General features: G+C 37.2%; 1 protein-coding gene across 4 annotated transcripts in view; it reads right to left on the reverse strand.

The window, feature by feature from the left end:
* Nucleotides 1–8102, reverse strand: part of LOC148946566 (elongation factor-like GTPase 1) — a 54957-nt gene extending 46855 nt beyond the window's left edge. The window contains exon 1 of one of the 4 annotated variants that reach the window (XM_089097446.1): nucleotides 8036–8102. The gene's annotated coding sequence lies outside the window, so the exon portion shown is untranslated. The other 3 variants (XM_089097449.1, XM_089097448.1, XM_089097447.1) reach the window with 3 other exon arrangements.
* Nucleotides 8103–18076: the final 9974 nt, after the last annotated feature.

Raw genomic sequence — 18076 nt, forward strand, 5'->3', positions numbered from 1 at the left:
ACCAATACCATAAGCCGCCTCCGAAGTTCCTACGACCATACTTTCTATGATAACTTTATATACCCCCAGGGCATAACTTACAACGATTGCCCTGAGGGCTTTGGGGGGGGGGTTGTCACCCCAGACCTTTCAACTACGCTGAAAAATGGCTATCTCAAAATACTATTAAAATAGGCACTAGCCCTTTCAATTTCCAATCAAATGAGTCTTTTTTAAGTTTTTACAACAAATCCTTTGATACAAAGTGCCCAAGTCTAAGACAAAAAAAAATGAATAATAATAATACACTGTGCCCACATTGCTCTTTACTTAGGCAGCACTATTGCGCTGCCTATGATACCTGGCATTGTCTACGTACTCTTTAATTTTCAAGCCTATATGGGACAAAACAAATTTTGGGTCCATTTTTATTACCCAAAAAATGTGGGTCCTGGTGGGCCAAGGGTCAACCAGATCCATTACACTCGAACTTACGAATGTAATTTTCAAGCTGATTGAAAACACGAAATTTATGGGCCCATTTATGAGCATTAAATCTAAAAGTTTCAACTTCATCCTCAAGCAAGTTTCAAGATACTGTGGATGTGATATTTTCGTAAACTAGATGTATAGAGTCTTTTGATTTACCCCCCCCTAGTCTAAATTTGTGGATCACTTGCCCCCCCCCCCACTCAATACCCTCTAAAAGTTTAATTGACCCCAAAAACCATTCCCAAGATATTGCACATAACATATTTTTATACATTTTTTTTTTTTAATGTCAAGTTATCCCATTCATGTGTACCATTAAGATTTATTGCTACTTATCAAATTCCAACTTCAAATGCTTCTTCCATTATCAATGATCAGAACATTTTTTAGGGTTGTAAGTTATCTGGCAAAATTGCATCCAAAAGTCACTACAGCTGACAATTTTAGGTTGGTAGCAGCCAAAGAAACTTCCTTAGGAAACTTTAGTCTGCTGGCTTTCTTTGGTCCAATTGTTAGAAGGTTTCAAAGTTCAAAACTTAGCAATTCTCTGAACTGTAAAGCTTTTAAGTCTGCTTCTCTAATACCTCAATTGGAAAGAATAGCATTCCAGCATATATTAGGGAAAGTTTCCTTGGCTGTAGGTACCTTTTAACCAAAGTTCAAGGGAATCTGGCCAGAGTTTGTTTTTCCTAGCAAGCCACTGCTAAAGGTAACGCCAGGCAGAGATTAACGCAAGGCACATCAATCCAGAAATTCTCAAGTTGTAGCTTTTGTCTACCATGCTAAAGTCTACTGGCTATTGGCTGATTGACGTTTCTGCATTAATCATATTTTTATGTTAACATAAAACTTATTTTTGCTGAAGATATGGGTTAGAATTTAATTAGCATTTTACAACAAGATAACTTTACATCTTCAACAGAAATAATTTCTGCTGTCATGATACTTTGAAAATGCATAATGTTATTTTGTAAGAATTACTTATAAAATACATAAATTGCAAATACAATTATTTATAACACTACATAAAGTTAATTTTACTGAAAGTGAGCAACTCCTACTCTTTTTAAATAACAAACATGGATTATTTTAAACTGTAATGGTGTCTAGAAACATCTAATGCATATGTGGCGCTCAGAGTGGCAGGCATACATAAGATTCCATTTCCTTGGCTCTGAGGTACTTGCCTCATCAGTTTCAAGCAGATCTCTGCACCTCCATGATCAGAAAAGGGCGGTAAGTCTCTAAAAATAATCATTATCTTGTTGTATTTGCCCAAGGTATTTGCAAATAAAACTGCCAGCTTTACCTTTATGCTGAAAGGTTGGTGATGAAGTGGTGTTGGGGGCATGGGTCCAATTGTGCAGATCAAAAACCCATGTGCAATTCCAGTTCAAACAAGTTACAATATTTCCATGTTTCTGCTTAAATTGGTGGTGGAGAATGACATGCTCACATTGGTCCTCCACTTAAACAACCTGGAAATCGTTTCTTATTTTCATTTCAGATAAGAGCCAAAAACACCTACCTTTCTTTCAATAAGTTGGCACTGGGAAAAGAGAGCTTTGGGCCTATTTTTGTGTCTCTACTAATATAGGTTAAAAACTATTGTAGGTTCCTAATTTCAACAATATTCTAGCTGACAATGATTTCGCATAATGGGAGCAGATTTAACTTGTTTGTGCAGTGAGTCAGGACTTATCTCATTTTAGCACCACATCACAATATTCTGCAGCTGGGACTTAATCTATTATTATTCATTTATTGCCTATAAAAAAAAGAAACAATAGACTGAGTAATCACTAAAGATAAAAAAAGGACAAAAACGTACAATTGAAAATTCAAATACATGACAAAAACTCTTAAAAAAAACTCTTCTTACATACTTTACATTAATACATACAAACTATTGTGAACAAATTGACAGTCATGGGCAATGAAAATTCCTTTGAAAAAAGGTTAAAGATTTGTTAATACTGATAATTGGGTTTGCAAGTTTGTAATTATCAATAATAGATAATTTATGGTTTCTTGTCCAATCCAAAGAGGCAAATGTAAAAGATACTTAGAAAATCTTAAGAGCATTTGAATGTAGTTACTTTTTATCTGTAACTGTAAAAAATATCCAGAATGGAGCAACATAAAGCAGATATGGAAGGGCTAGGGCATTGTAGATTATGCTAAAAGGTGATGGTTGAAGTGCAGTTTGCTTTTTATGATTCTAGCTTACAAAATACTAATTTTACACCCAACATGAGATATCAACAAAACTGTGTGTGGCTGATAGATGGGCCAATGGGAAAGCCCAGGTATGTAATGTGGTCTGCAGGTTTGATAATTGAACTATCCAGATGTAGGGGAGAAGTAGAGGGAATTAACCAATTGAAAAGAACAGCTTTGGTTTATCAGGATTAAAAGACAGTCCAAATTTCACATATTCATCTTTAAGGATTTTGAAATTCTGCTCAATGTGCTGGATTGTGCAGCTAAGATTCAAGATGTTATCAGCATAACAAACAAGAGGCACATCAACTTCCCCAAGTAAGCATGAAGAAAGACATTTTGCCAGAGCATCCAGGACCCAATCATTGAGCAGGAACGGGAGAGTGATAGCTCCCTGTCTAGTCCTTTTCTTAATACAGATGGGGTACTAAGGAATCACAAGCAAGTTCAAGGAATTTGAAGAGTTTGACTTCCTATGAGAATTAATGAAATTGTATTGGATTGATGAAGAGCTGACAGCATTAGTAAACGGGATAGGAGCTTTAAATGCATGGTAAGATTCCTAAATAGATCCCTGAGAACACAGGCAACTGATGGGTTAACACCTCACTTTGCCAAATAAAGAAGCATGGATGAATAAATTAAGGAATCAAACATGCCTTTAATGCCATGTCTGGCAAGGATCAGACTTTTGCCTGATGAGTCACCATCAGCAAGGGCAGTAAAAACTGCTTTAAGAGCATTGGAACAACCAAAATTAGCCTGAAAACTGAACTGATATGGGGGAAAATAACATTTCAGTCTTAGCTCATCAATAAAAAGGAGCTCAACCAGTTCACAGAGCATCTTAGAGACAGTGATGGGATGGAAGGAGGAACACTGTAAATCAGATTTTCCTTTTTGGGAATCAGATTCAGATCACAAATGAAGACCAAGGAAGGAACAATACCTGTATCAAATATAATTTACATGAAAAGGCTGAAATGACATACTAGAACATAACTTCTATTAATGATGTGTAGAACACTCACCTTTTCTATCACACAAGGTGCTTTCTTTTTGAGTCAAGATGAGGCATCAAGATCAGAAGATTCATCAATGAAGTTATATAGCTCATCACAAAATTGCAAATCTAAAACAGGATCAGGCTTAGAGAATTCATTTGAAAAATGGAATACCCATTTGGACAGATGAATGTCATTTGGGTCTGGCAAATTGAAGAAGATAGAACAAGGTAATAGCTTCCACAGTAGATCAAGTGAATTCTTGACCTTTTTGGAATAAAGTGTTTGCTTGTTAAATTGGTGAAGGGCATTTCTCAGTTCAATGACTATTCCTTGATAGGGACAGTCGCATTCTCTACATAATTTGTACCAGAACTTAGCACAAGCTTTAGACAGCTTGTGACCTGTTGGATTCCTGACCAACCAGGAACTTGGGTGCCAGTATGGATTTTTTTAAGAGGAACTGCTCTTTTTTCAGCGCACAAAAGCAAATGGCAGAATTCTGCAGATTAGGTATCAAAAGTTAGTCTAACATCATTAATATCTTTAATGGAAGACTTTTGCAGAAGATGAAATAGAACCCAGATCTTGCCAAGGATGCTATGAGAAGTTTCAATGTACTGAGATGTGTTGATTTTTTTCAATCATGACAGGTATATCACTTATGAAGGTGACCAATAGGATCCTGTAATGCATGAATCTGAGAAGCTTCTTGTTTAAAACTAGAAGTGATAGGAAGATGGCCTGAAACATTAAATTAAGAAAGTATCTCAACACAAAATATATCAAGATAATACAACACAACATGGTCAAGGTCAGATGTGCAAGAGGAAGAATGAATGTCAGTAAACTTAGTGGATCTCTGTTGAACTTTAAAATCATCACCAAATATTCTGTATAGTAAAAACGCATGGATAGAAGCTGAAGCCAAACTCCAATTCAAATCACAATTAAATCACCTACAATCAAACATGGGGATTTTCAGTTTAAGGACATCACAAAGACATGAGCTAACTTTACTAACTGCCAATGCAAATTCCCTCTCTGAATCTTCATCTTTGTAATCTGTGGGTAAATACCCATTAATTACTATGCACTTGCCTACTCACAGAACTAAAAATAATCATTAGAAAAGAAAACAAATTGAATTAAGATCTGTTGCTACATAAGTAGCAATACCACTAGAAGCTCTGGCTTTAGAGGCCCTATTAAGGTAGACACTAATGTCCAGTAAACCAAGGTTGTGGTTAGTCATGAAATGCTATTGTAAACACAGAATATCATGATTCTCAAGCACATTCTTGAGAATAGGTCTTTTGTTAATAAGACCACCATTAATGTTCCAAGATAGAAAACAAACACCATTTATCTACTTAGCTGCCCATTTATTGGTTTGAGTGTTGCCAGGGCATGTGATACTGTAACAGGTGTGACCAGAAACTTGATATGTAATGCACAACATGATCCAAATGCATGGGTCATCCCTGGTGGTGGAGTGCTCAGTGGAACTGCAGCAAGAGCATTTAGCATTCTTGCAATCAGCAGCTATATGTCCTTGCTGATGGCATCTGAAACATCAACTGGGTGTGAATATGAAATCCTGGGCAGCTATCTTCTTATATCCCACCTATGGAGGATTTTTCAAAAATAAATCCAGACCACCCCATTTTTCAAACTAAGCCTTGCAGACATGTGACTTGCCACACTGAAAAGCTTTGATACATTTTGGAATAATTTTCTCTAGATCTTTTTGTTCATTTCTGGTGCTACACATTTCATTACACCAATTAAGGCAAAAGATTTAACAGATGCTAAAGGGCTTTTTGCCCTTTAGGTTGGGACTTTTTGATCTGGTCAGCAGGTTTACTTTTCATGACAATTTTCCATTCTGATGAGAAACATTCCACCTCTGAAATTTTATTTGCAGCTTTAGGACATATTTTGTAGCTTCAAGACATTTTTTATCAACCAAATCTTTCCTTAATAGTGGAGATGAAAGATTGGAAGGACAATTTTTTAACACAATAGCATAGGTAGGAGGATTTGATAGGTCATTGGCACAAGATAACTGAGTAGAGAGGGGCCAGGCCTCCACAGCAAGATGTTAATTAGGCCTATTTAGCTTAGTAAAACTGTCAATCTTATGGGAAAGTTCACTCATTTGACAGGTTAACATTACAACAATTGCATCTCCAATTGTTTGAATTTCACATGGTGAGCATATCACAAATTTTGTGATATGTCCACCATGAGCATATCACAAAAACTTGTGTGTTAGTTTTTGGAAAGGCACAGATGCCTAGGGTCTTGGGCAGGTTGACTAAGAACTTAAAATTGACATAGGACCATTAGATTGCCCGGAATGAGAGGCAAACAAGGCATGACCACCTATGGTCTTATGAAGGTTTTGGCACCAAATTAAATGTGTTCTAATTTCTAGCACTTGATATAAACCTCCTTTGCCTTTAGAATGGTATCATGACTGAAAAAGCTTGTCAACTTAGCAATTATTGTCTCTACTTTGATGCCATTGATCATCAATTGAGAAACAAAGTTTAAAATTGGATTGAGAATAATTTTTAATTTGTCCATTATTTCACAACTGCACTTAGGTGGTATTATTCAATAGACAGAAAATCCAGTCCAAACCAGTGCCAAAGGCCATCACCAGTATATACATAGTCAATCACTTATACTATAGCCTAAATATTTCTTATTTTTGAATGTTTGTCTTTTGTTAGTCAATCTAGTCAAGATTCAGCTCTAAGCATAATATAACTTGTTTTTATATTGCAAAAGTTCACAGCTGGGACTAAGTTAAGTTTCAGAATTCAGAATTTACTTCATTTCTACCAAGTCAGGATTGTTGCTCCACCAGGTTGAAATATGTTGCTTTATTTGCTTACTTTCCCTTCATTTTATTTTTTTAATGTTTTTTTTGCTTGTATACTTAACCTAGGCTATAGGTGTTGGGTCTAAAAAAAAGGGCAGTGGCCTTTGATAACCTCTACAAATATTTGTATTATGAAATTAAAAACTTGCAAAACAGATCTTCTGCTTAAATTAAATATAAAAAACTGTTTTTAGCTTCACAACTTTGCTTAATCCTAACATATGAGGTTTCAAAGACCTGAAAATACATATTCTAAATTTAGAAAACAAAAACTTGGTAAAGTTCTACCAAATCATATTATTGAGTTAGGACAAAAGTGAATACACAATACAATGCCTTTTTTTATGCTGATTACGAATATAATAATCATTTCTATCAGAAATGAATTTTAGCTGCCCCCCTTATATATGCCAATTCAGGGTTAGGTTAGGTATAGCCCATATAGGGGGGGGGGCTGAAACCATTCTGATAGAAATGCTTATTATATTTGTAATCAGCATAAAAAAAGGCACTGAATGGTGTATTCACTTTATTCCTAACTCAATAATGTGATTTCATAGAACTTTACCAAAAACTCATTCTTATGGCTTAAAATTCAGTCAATATATACCAAATCATATTATTGAGTTTCAAATAAAGTGAATACACCATTTGATGCCTTTTTTATGCTGATTATAAATATAATAAGCATTTCTATTGGAAATGAATTACAGCCCCCTCCCCCTCTATATAGGCTATACCTAAACCAACCGAACCTACCCCTGACTTGGCATAAATAGGGGGTGGGGCTGAAGTTCATTTCTGATAGAAATGCTTATTATATTCTTAACCAGCATAAAAAAGGCATCAAATGGTGTATTCACTTTAGCCCTAACTCAATAATATGATTTGGTATATATTAACCTAAAATTCTACTCAAATAAGAGGAATTGCATTTTCAGAACTAGAACCAGAGATAAAGAAAGTAATAACTGAAAATGGAGGTAAAATGTTGCTTTCTCAACACTTCAATAGGTCAAGTAGGCCTAGGCTAGTCCAGTCAAGTAGGCAAATTTCTTAAAATTAGAAGAGGTTTAACATGAAAGCTTGGCAATACCTTCCCAGAGTATGTTTTTGGCCCTGGATTCATTTCTGAAAGTTTCATTTTGTTAACCTAGGCCTAGCCTAAACCCTTTCCAAAATAGCAAAAAGTAGCTAAACTAGAATTTTATCCATTTCTTCCCTGATTCTACAGCATTTGTTTCCCTGATTGAGGGATTTGTATATTTAACGTACAGGTAGGGGGTGTAAAGTAAAGCAATGCACCCTTAGGAATTAAATAGCCTAGCCTTAATATTTATGCTTGTTCTTAAGTATTTTTTAGATTGGGGTTTCATTTAAGTGTTTTCTTAGTCTTTAACCATACCAATTTCTTTGCCAAGATAGTGGATTCATTAGTACATACCTAGTACAGAAACAAGTCACGTTTTCAAGTTTTAAAAGTTGCACTCTATTGCCATATTACCTTAAATTACCTTAAATCGCATTGCCCAGCGAAATAAGGAAAGATCCTGTAGAGTCGCTGGTCAGTGATGATGGGGAGCCACTCGTTTGGCAGCATCCCACTTTGTTTTCCAGGGTTTGTTGAACCATATCTTATCAATGCCGATCTTGAATGCAGTGACAGAGGGAGCAGTGACAGCTACATTGGGTAGACTGTTCCCGAGGCCCACCACTCTATCCGAGAAGTAGTGGTTGTGGAGTCTGCTGTGAGCTATCTTCCTGAGTAGCTTCTTACTATGCCCTCTTGTCCTGGATGATTTGTCAAGTTATAAAGGACTCTGAGAAGAGTAATTGGCATGCAGTAGCTTGTAAGCCATAATGACATCGCCCCTCCGCCGTCTGTTGACGAGTGTTGGGAGCTGTAGTTTGTTCAGGCGAGATGGATAGTCGAGGTTCTTGCATCCATCAACTGCTTTGGTTGCGCGCCTTTTAACAGACTCTATTTTCTGTTGGTCACTCTTATTCAGAGACTTGGCAACACACATCCCAAACTCCAGCAATGGTCGCACGAGACCCTTGTACAGCTTTGTCATGACTTTAGATGATCTGCTACGTACTGTACGCTTAATTATTCCAAGGGTCTGAGATGCTTTGGCAACCGCTGTTTGTGTGTGTTTGTTGAATTTTAGTTCTTCATCGATGATTATTCCCAAATCTCTTTCAGCTACCGAGGAACCAATCGATTGTCTAGAGCCATCCCCCCACTCATATGGTACTGCCACTTCTCATTCTTTTTCCCGAAATATACCGCCTTGCACTTCTGGATGTTAAACTCAAGCTTCCATTGGCGGGCCCAAAGGGAAAGTACATCCAGGTCTTCCTGTATGGTGGCTCTAGTCGCTGACGACTTTGCGGGCCCAATAAGCTTTGAATCATGGGCATAGAGGCTCATCTTATTTCTTACAGCCCGTGGAGCATCATTAATGTAAATATTGAAAAGTGTTGGGCCCAAGATCGTTCCCTGAGGCACGCCACTATCAACTCCAGCAACTTCTGAGAAAAAATCTTGCCCGTTATCCCCAAACACTCTAACTCTCTGCTTTCTTCCTGAGAGGAACTGCATCACCCATTCAACAACCTCCACATGTATCCCGGTAGCTACATATCAAAAGCAAAAGCACAAATTGCAAAGACCAGGTGCGCTCTGAAAAACAACCACAAATTAAGGCAAATTAAAATTTAAGCTTAAAACGATTATAATGTTCAAGTAATAGATAAATGACATCCAAAACTAACAGAATTTACAATCAAAAATCAAGTCAAACTGACAATAAATAGAAACTAGCACACTGCAACTTGTGCTTTGCTGGAATTTTTTTCGAGCTATATGTTTTATTTGCCATAACATCTAAAAAACACTAACTTGACTTGACTTACCAGTCTTGCCAGATATCCGGCGAATAGAACGATAAGACCAATACCTCCAAGTTGACTTATCACTTACCAAGCTTGTAGGTTCTTCTACATGGATGTGGGCTTGGTCTAGAAACTAGTTGGCTTTTTCTTTTGGCCTAGTAGGGGGCCTTTCTCTGAGTCGTTTGCATCCATGCAGGTTGGAATCAAATCCAAACACAGCCAGATATGGGTGCCAAGTGGCTTACAAAGGATACCTCCCTAACAGTAAAAAGTACGCTGGGTAACTGTGTCAAAAAGGAGTTTACAAAGTACGTAACAGGAGGGTCTGGTTGGTAGAAAAGTTAGTGCAGTGAAGACCCTTGATTCTTCAAATATGTTTTGGCTGAGCAACTTTGAAGACGCTCGGGACAGATTTTGCGGCTGACGTGATTCTGTTTTACACTGTAGTACAATGTTGACTGACAATTTTTAAATGCACTTCTTAACATGGCGACTTATATTCGGCTTTTGTCGGATGCTGTTCTGTCTCCTAATAGCTACCGACACTTTGGTTATTCAAGATGTAAGTCCATTTGTGATCGAGCCATCTCTCGACAAAGTAGATTCTAGGAAGGTGAAGTCTTGAACCATATTTATTAGGTTCATCCCAATGTTGACTTCCTTTACAGTAGAAAGGGACTTGGGGCCTTGGGAGGGCATAACTTTGATTTTCTGCCAGTTGATCTGCTGAGAAATTCTGAGGCTTTTTCCAAAATCACATGGATAGCTTTGGTGACTTTTCCAACCATGTCTACAACAAGGGCGGAGTCATCAAAAAAGCCAGCATTAGGCAGTACCCAGTCTTCAAATTCCAAACTGAAGACTGAATCGAAGGTGATTTGTTGTGCGAGTCATGACGTAGTCTATCATGCAGTTGAATAGCTTGGGAGTGGTGACGCAATCTCACCCGGCGGCTATCTTCACCGAGAATATGGCGTTTTGCCTTTCATTGACTTGTCTGCAGCTCTCCAAACCATCATATATCTTTTTCAAAAGTCAGCAATGATTCTGGGGTAGGCCTATAGATCTCAATGTCAGCCAGAGTGAACAATGATCTATAAATCTAAAAGCTGCCTTGAAGTATACAAAATAATGTGATGTGCGTTTTTCGGGGAAATTTTCACGTCTTCCACATAAATTGCTGGCGTATTGTGAAGAGTTGTTCTGCAGTTGAATTGCCGGGTATGAACCCAGTTTGCTGAGATCTTCAGTCTCTACGCAGAAAAGTATAGCATCTTTCCAGAAGCTTCTCGGCGAAAAGTTTGCTTGGAACGGAGAGATGTGTAATTTCGTGATAGTTAGAACATATTTTGCTGCTGCCATTTCGTTTCGAGTGAGGCAATATGATGCCATCAAGCCAATCTTTTGGCTTGCATTGTGCCATCCTTATATCTGAGAAAATTTGCTGGAGCCAAAAGGTCTTCACTGCTCCTTTGTACTTGAAGTACTTGAGCTCTGAAAAAATACCACAGACACTGATGTTTTACAGCATTAATGGATCTCAGAAGCTGTAAACAATTGCAAACTATTGCGATCTCTCAAGAAGAAAGAGATCGGAAGCCATGTCCGGTCTTGCAGTGGTTGCTTGAATCAGATCCGGATATGGATTTGCGACTGCCTCAGCGTTCAGAAGCTTTTAAGAGTGGCTGCTCTAGGCAGAGAGCTGCCCTGTATCATCATCCAGAATGCTAAGCTCAGCAGATACTACCCTACTCGCAGTAGGAGCATCCATTCCGTTAGCTCACGAAGGTGATTGTATAGTGAACAGGTGCCTCCCCTCCTAACAGTAACTTCGAGACCGCTGGCTTCCCTCTCAACAAGGGTCTTTCAATCTTTGTTCAGTAGACTATAATATATGCCATTGAGACGTCCGGACTCTACCATGCACTTTTCTAGGTGAGCCTTTCGACGCAGTTCAATCATGAAAATGGCCGCCTGAAAGATCCTGGTTTTTTTTCCTATGTCTGGTTTGGCCAATACCAGTACTAGCAGAATTGAGCGAATTTTCTTTGAAAGAATTCCAGGTGAATTCAGAGTCATCCAGATCTTGAAGGCAGTTAAACAAATCGCTCGTTTCTGAAGATTGTATTTGATATAACCAGACTCTACATGCTGCTAAGCTGGATGAGTCTCTTTCCCTTATCACTCAGTGGGTACAGAGTCAAAAGGCTAAGAACAATTCTCCCCACGCCCTCCCTTTCGTTAACCACCACGTTGAGGTCTTCCTGTAGAATGACAATTTCCTAGGATGAGGCTCCAGAGAGGATTGTTGAGAGCGCTGCATAGAACTGGTCCTTTACCTCTGTAGGACTTGGACTACAGGGAGCATATTATACAACAAATTTCTGCTTTCCATGTTGTGCTGGATGTGAGCCATCAAAATTTTATCTGAAATTTTATTGTAACAAAGAAGACATCCCTTGGTTCCGCTATTCACCACGAGAACTACGTTGTTTGTCTGATTTTTTGGGTCGCCAGACCCAATCAGGTGATATACTTCACCAAAATCCCGGGACTCTCTTCCGACGAGCCAGATTTCCTAAGTCCAGTCAAAGCAACATGAAAGCGCTTTAGGACAAAAATACCATTGTTTTTGCTCAGGGAATATTAGTGTAAGTACGTTCCAAGTAGTAACGCATAGCCCTTCTTGATCAATACGGTTCACTTGAGGATCCAAATTTGGTCCAGGGACACGCTGGGATCGTTGAAAATAAAGTTAAAGGTCATATAAGGCGGTATAATCGTTATTAGTTGTGGAAAAATTTAAGGTGGAGGGTTGCAGGCTCGACCATCCCTAGGCCTGGGATCTGAATAAAGCTAGGACTTGCCTTTATACTGGGAATCCCTGGGTTTGGGCTCAAACCCACCTTCTCAGATTGAGGCTGCCCTTAAAACATGGAGGATTTAGTTAGGGAGAAACTGCCATATACAGAGGCACATGGTCAGCAGACAAGATCTGGTTTACTCAGGCAGAACTTCATTCCCCTCTTCAAAACCAAAAGAAAGAAAGTTACCATAATAACCAAGATTACTGAAAAGAACGGATGAAATGTAAACTGAAAATTAATTTTATATTGATAATCATTCCAGAGAGTCTCAGTAATTTTGGGCTTGTGACTAATTAAGACTGTGACTAATTGCGATTGCGGATACGTCCATTCATACTGGAGGTCCCAAGGAGTTCTTCCAGTCTGGTTCTAAGCCGGCTGAAGCGCTTCGTCTGAAAAGATATGTTGGTCCCCGTCCGGCACTCGTTTCTAGGACCTTTGCTTTTCCTGAGGCCAAAATATTTTCAATGATTTAAAGGATATGAAAATTGAAAATTGGAGTGTAACGACGTTGAAAAATGGCTATTATATCGACATTTTGACTGACGAATTCAGATGATTGAAACTGGACTTATTAGGAGTTTCAGAAACTCATATCTCAGAGGTAGAAAAATGAAATTAGATGATATAGAATGTATTTACTCAGTCAGGGAGGAGGGGTGCATAAACAGGGAGTAGGCCTCATGATGAATAAGGAAGCTGCTAAGTCTTGTTTAGGCTGGGAAAGTATTACTAATAGAATTCTAATCGCTTATTTCATGACTAAAAAGTGCAAGGTATTAGTCATAGTACCCTCTACAACTGAGTGACGAAGATAGTAGTGACTCAGATGAATTTTACTTACAGTTAAACAAATTGACAGGACTCCAGGTAGAAATATGGTGTTTTCATTAGGATATTAATTTTAAAAACTCTTTCCAAAAAGCAAGTTTTTCAAAGAAAAGTAATGAGCTACATTAAGCCAAAGTGAGCAAAAATAAAGTCAAATAATTTTCCAAGTGTAAAACTACCACAAATCAATATCAATACATAGATGAAACTCAAAACGAACAGAAATTACAATAAATAACCGTGTCAAACTCAAAACAATCAAAAATTAACATCAGTAGGGCTGATAACACTCATGCCTTCTCAAGACGCGAAGATGAATTGCATATTACTGAAAGAAAAACAAAAACAAACAAATGACCATGGATTGTCAGTTTAACTGACATATACTGATATTTATTCCTTAAGGCTTTGATAATTTTTATTTATGAAAGTAAGAACAGTGAAAACATTTCAAACATAATTATTTTCGAGTAAAGCGCAAATTGTGTTCTGGTCTTGAGAACACATGGCGGTTATACATACTACTCATGTTAATTTTTGCTCGAATTGAGTTTGACTCAGCTATTTATTGTAATCTCTGTTTGTTTTGAGTTTCATCAGCTAGACAGCATAATAGTAAAATATTATAATGGCATGTTAACAAATTGAGAGGGAGTAGTCAATCCGGACTTGGCCCAGTTAAAGATGGGAATGGGGCTGCAATTAGCGATAAGGAAAAAACTAAAGAGAGATAGGCCGAACCTTTTGAGAATTTGCTTAACCAAGATAGAGTTGCAAGAAAAGATATAGAGGACATGAAAAAGTTTGTGATACCTGGGATGTCAAAGAGAATTTGTTTTGTGAGGAAGAACTAGCAACAGTACTAAAAGGATTTAAAAATAATAAGGCTCCAGGTGCTGATAGGGTGGTAAATGAATTTTTTAAATATGAGTTAAATATGGGCTCTGAGGTTAGAAATAACTTACTGAAGAATATAAATATGATTTTTGAAAAAGGGGAAGTACCTAACGACTTTATGAAAACCTTAATTAAGCCACTTTATAAGAAAGGTGATAAAAATGAGTGTGGTAATTATCGAGGCATTAGTCTGGTCTCTGTAGGTAGTAAATTACTTAGTAATATGATTCTTTTTAGACCGAGAGATACGTTTGGCCCTCAGTTTTATAGATTATGAGCGAGCGTTCGATTCTGTTGATAGAAGAGCTTTAGTAAAGGTTTTATCCTTGTATCGTATACCAGACAAATACATTAAAGTGATTAGTACTATGTATGAGAATAAAACTGCTGCGGTTAAGGTAGGGAATGAGGTTAGCAGCTGGTTTTGTATTAAATTAGGAGTTAAGCAGGGTTGTGTTCTATCCCCCTTTATATGGATTACTTTGATGGACTTTGTTTTAAGGAGCACAGGAAAGGCAATGGGAGACTACGGAATCAAATGGGGAGGAAAAAGTCTCCACGACTTAGATTATGCTGATGATTTAAACATCCTAGATGAAAGTGTGAGCAAAATGAATGACGTTTTAGAGGTTTTGTAAGTATTGTTAAGAGGGCAAGATACCATATTTGCATTTTTTTAAATATTTCAAAACTAGAGATCCTCGAGAGACGAAGAAATAATTTGTGCCTCCGTTTTGGAAAAAAATGCCATAACAAACCCTCAGACGGCAAGTATTTTCCCCAAACGTCACTCCCCATCCAGATTACGGCCACCTCGAGCTGTTTCTGAGCCCATCCCTGTTTTGTTCCTCATTCGCTGCGTTACTTCGAGATACGAAAGAACTTTTGTCCCCTTTATTACAGAAAAAAAGGAATAAAATGTCCCAATAGTTTCTTTTTTTCCCTCTTTTTTGTCCCCCCCCTTGTTGACCAGTTTTTTATTTTTTAACTCTTTTATTTACTTACTGTAGTTGGATTATTGACACTTTCTTAGTGTCCCTTTTAATTTATATGTATTTATGTCTCGCTCTTTTTTTGTGTATATTCGCTTATTCCCCCCTTCCTTTTTTATGTCAGTTCTAATTCTTTTTCTGATTAGTATTTGTGTAAGTTTAGTTTGACCAGTTTTTATCTTTTTAACTTTTTAATTTACTTTTTATAGTTTTAATTATTGACTGTTAAATGATTGTTCATTATGATTTTTCTATTTCGTTGTTGTTTTTTCATTTTTGCCAGTTTTAGTGTAACCATTTATATTGTCAACTCTGAAGTCCAAATTCGGCCCTTTGTGGGCTTGTGATAGTGATCTTTTTGAAATAAATATCTTATTTTATCTTATAAGTTCAGGGTGCTAGAATAAGTTTGAAAATTAATGTTAAAAAGACTAAGTCAATAAGGCTAAGAATAAGTGAAGATGAAATGGTGACGTTGGGTAATGAAAAGATTGATCAGGTGGGCAGCTTCACTTACCTTGGTAGTATTATTAGTAAAGATGGTGGGAGCAGTGAAGATGTTAAAAGTAGAGTAGCAAAGGCTCAGGGTGTTTTTTCACAGTTAAAAAAAGTTTGGAAGAACAGGAAGACAAGTCTGCAAACTAAGATTAGAACATTAGAAGCTAGAGTGATGACAGTTGTCAAATATGGCTCTGAAGCATGGACGCTCTTTAAAGCAGATGAAGATTTGCTAGATGTTTTCCAGACAAATTGCTTAAGGATTGTTCTGGGTACCCGGCTGACTGATCGTATTTCAAATAATAGGTTACACGAAAAATGTGGTTCAATACCGCTCTCTAGGCCTATAATGAAAGAAAGGTTGAACTGGCTAGGGCACGTTGTGCGGATGAAGGATGATAGATTGCCAAAGATTGTTCTTTTCGGCCAAACGTCTAGGGCTAAACAGAAAGCAGGTTGTCCTCGTCTAAGGTGGGATAACGTCATAAAGAAAGATTTAAAGGAAATGGGAACTTTGTGGACGGGTGTAAAAAGGGAGGCTTTGAATAGATTGGGGTGGAGGAGGAGGGTGTGTAGCTGTGTTGGCCTCAATCGGCTTGGTGCTGCGGTGAGTTGTTAGTAGTAGTAGTATTGGTTGAGTTTCATTTATTTATTGACATTGATTTGTGGTAGTTCTATGCTTGGAAAATTATTTGACTATATTTTTGCTTAATCTTGGCTTAATTGAGCTCTTTACTTTTCTTTAAAAAGCCTGTTTTGTGGAAAAAAAAATTGAATTAATCTCTGTTCGTTTTTTATTGTCATAGTCATTCAGTTTTTTTTTCAATGAATCCGTAGTATGAATTACTATTTGTAAGTTGGAAAACAATTCCAAACAACTTTTCAACAATTTTTAACCCTGACACAAACAGTAGGCTACTTTTTAATTTAAATTTATAGCTTCTGAAGTTGACCTAACAAATACTACTTAATATCATTCCCAAAAGATTCTATCTCTGCTCTTAAACGACCTGGACACACTTACAATGTTTTCATTTATTGAAATTGTAAGAGCAGACGTAGTAATAATGGTATCCCTAAGAGTTTCAACTTAATAACCCCAGTCGTTCTCGATATATTCCTGAGGTGTCTTATTGGTACCAATAAACACAATGCCTTTTGATTTATTTTCTAGCAGCATTTAGCTTCAAAGCCTAATGGGCCAATTGCCGAAGGGTGGGGAGTTGACATGTCCAATACCTTTAGGAATATATTTACTTGAACATTTTACTGTACTGAACAAACTGACTGTCTAAAAATTTTGACTGGATGCTTTTGGAAAATGAATGGGCTTGAGAAAAGGCTTGCTCGTCCTTCAGTCTCTTGTTACTCTTAAAAAGGGCACCAGTACTTTTAATTTTGAATTGAAACAGCTCCTTTAAAAGTTTCAATGATATTTATAGCTATTATAGAATGGTCTTGCCTATAATATTGCTAATACACCTTTTTTAAACCTGCATGCATACATTTTCTTCCTTAAACTGGAATTCCTGGACGTTCCCTAAGTGTTTCATCTTAATACCTTTAGCGTCATTAGTTACATTAACTATAGTGGTGGTATTGAAAATATGCATATAGTGCCTTATGGCTAGTTCGAAATCCCCCACAACTTACCATTAAAGGTCGGAATTAATAATATAAACTGACATAATATAAGTTGACAATTTGGGGAGGTTGACATCACCAAAGACATAATTACTGGACCTTTCAATAATGCTGAAAAAAATAGTTCTCTTAAAATTTTGATTGGATATGTTTTGGGGAATGATAGGATTGTTAGAGGGAAGTTGGTTGTCCTCCATTCAGTTTTGACTATTAGAAACTTCCAACTTTTTACTAGATCTTCCAACTTCCAATCGAATGAGCCCCATCCGATTCGATGTTTTTACGACCATTCGTTCCCTAAGAACCTTATGTGCCCGGGTTATAACTTAAAACCCTTGCACCTGGGCTCTAGAGGGTTGTGTCCACCTTGAATTCATTGTTTTATGCTCTTTGGACTATTGTGACCAAAATGGCAATCTCATAATTTTGATTGGATGAGTTTGGGGAAAACAGATTGTCAGGGAGAGGGGGGGGCTAAATGTCCTATATCAATTTTAACTCTTAAAAGGGAACTAGAACAATAGATTTCCAATCAAATGAGTTTCCTCTAAAATTCTAACAGCCACACCCTCCATAAAAAGCTTATATGTCCCCGGAGCATACCTAACAACCCTGCCACCCAGATTCTGGGGAGTAGTGTCAACTCTAAAGGCATTGCTATGTGATCTTTTGACTGCTTTTGAACAAATCGCTTTCCCGAAATTTCGGTAACATAGCACATAAAAGTACATAGATTTCTTAATATAATAGCTTAATAGCTATAATATATAATTATCGGTTATTAAACTTATTTTTGAACAAACTTATGTTGTCTTGTGTTTTTTTAAGAAAAATATCTGTTTTGCGTTCAATTTCCCG

The sequence above is a fragment of the Artemia sp. Qi Xiang Cuo genome, chromosome 11 (genome assembly GCF_049724085.1).
Source record: "Artemia sp. Qi Xiang Cuo chromosome 11, ASM4972408v1, whole genome shotgun sequence".
NCBI classification, from domain to species: Eukaryota; Metazoa; Arthropoda; class Branchiopoda; order Anostraca; family Artemiidae; genus Artemia; species Artemia sp. Qi Xiang Cuo.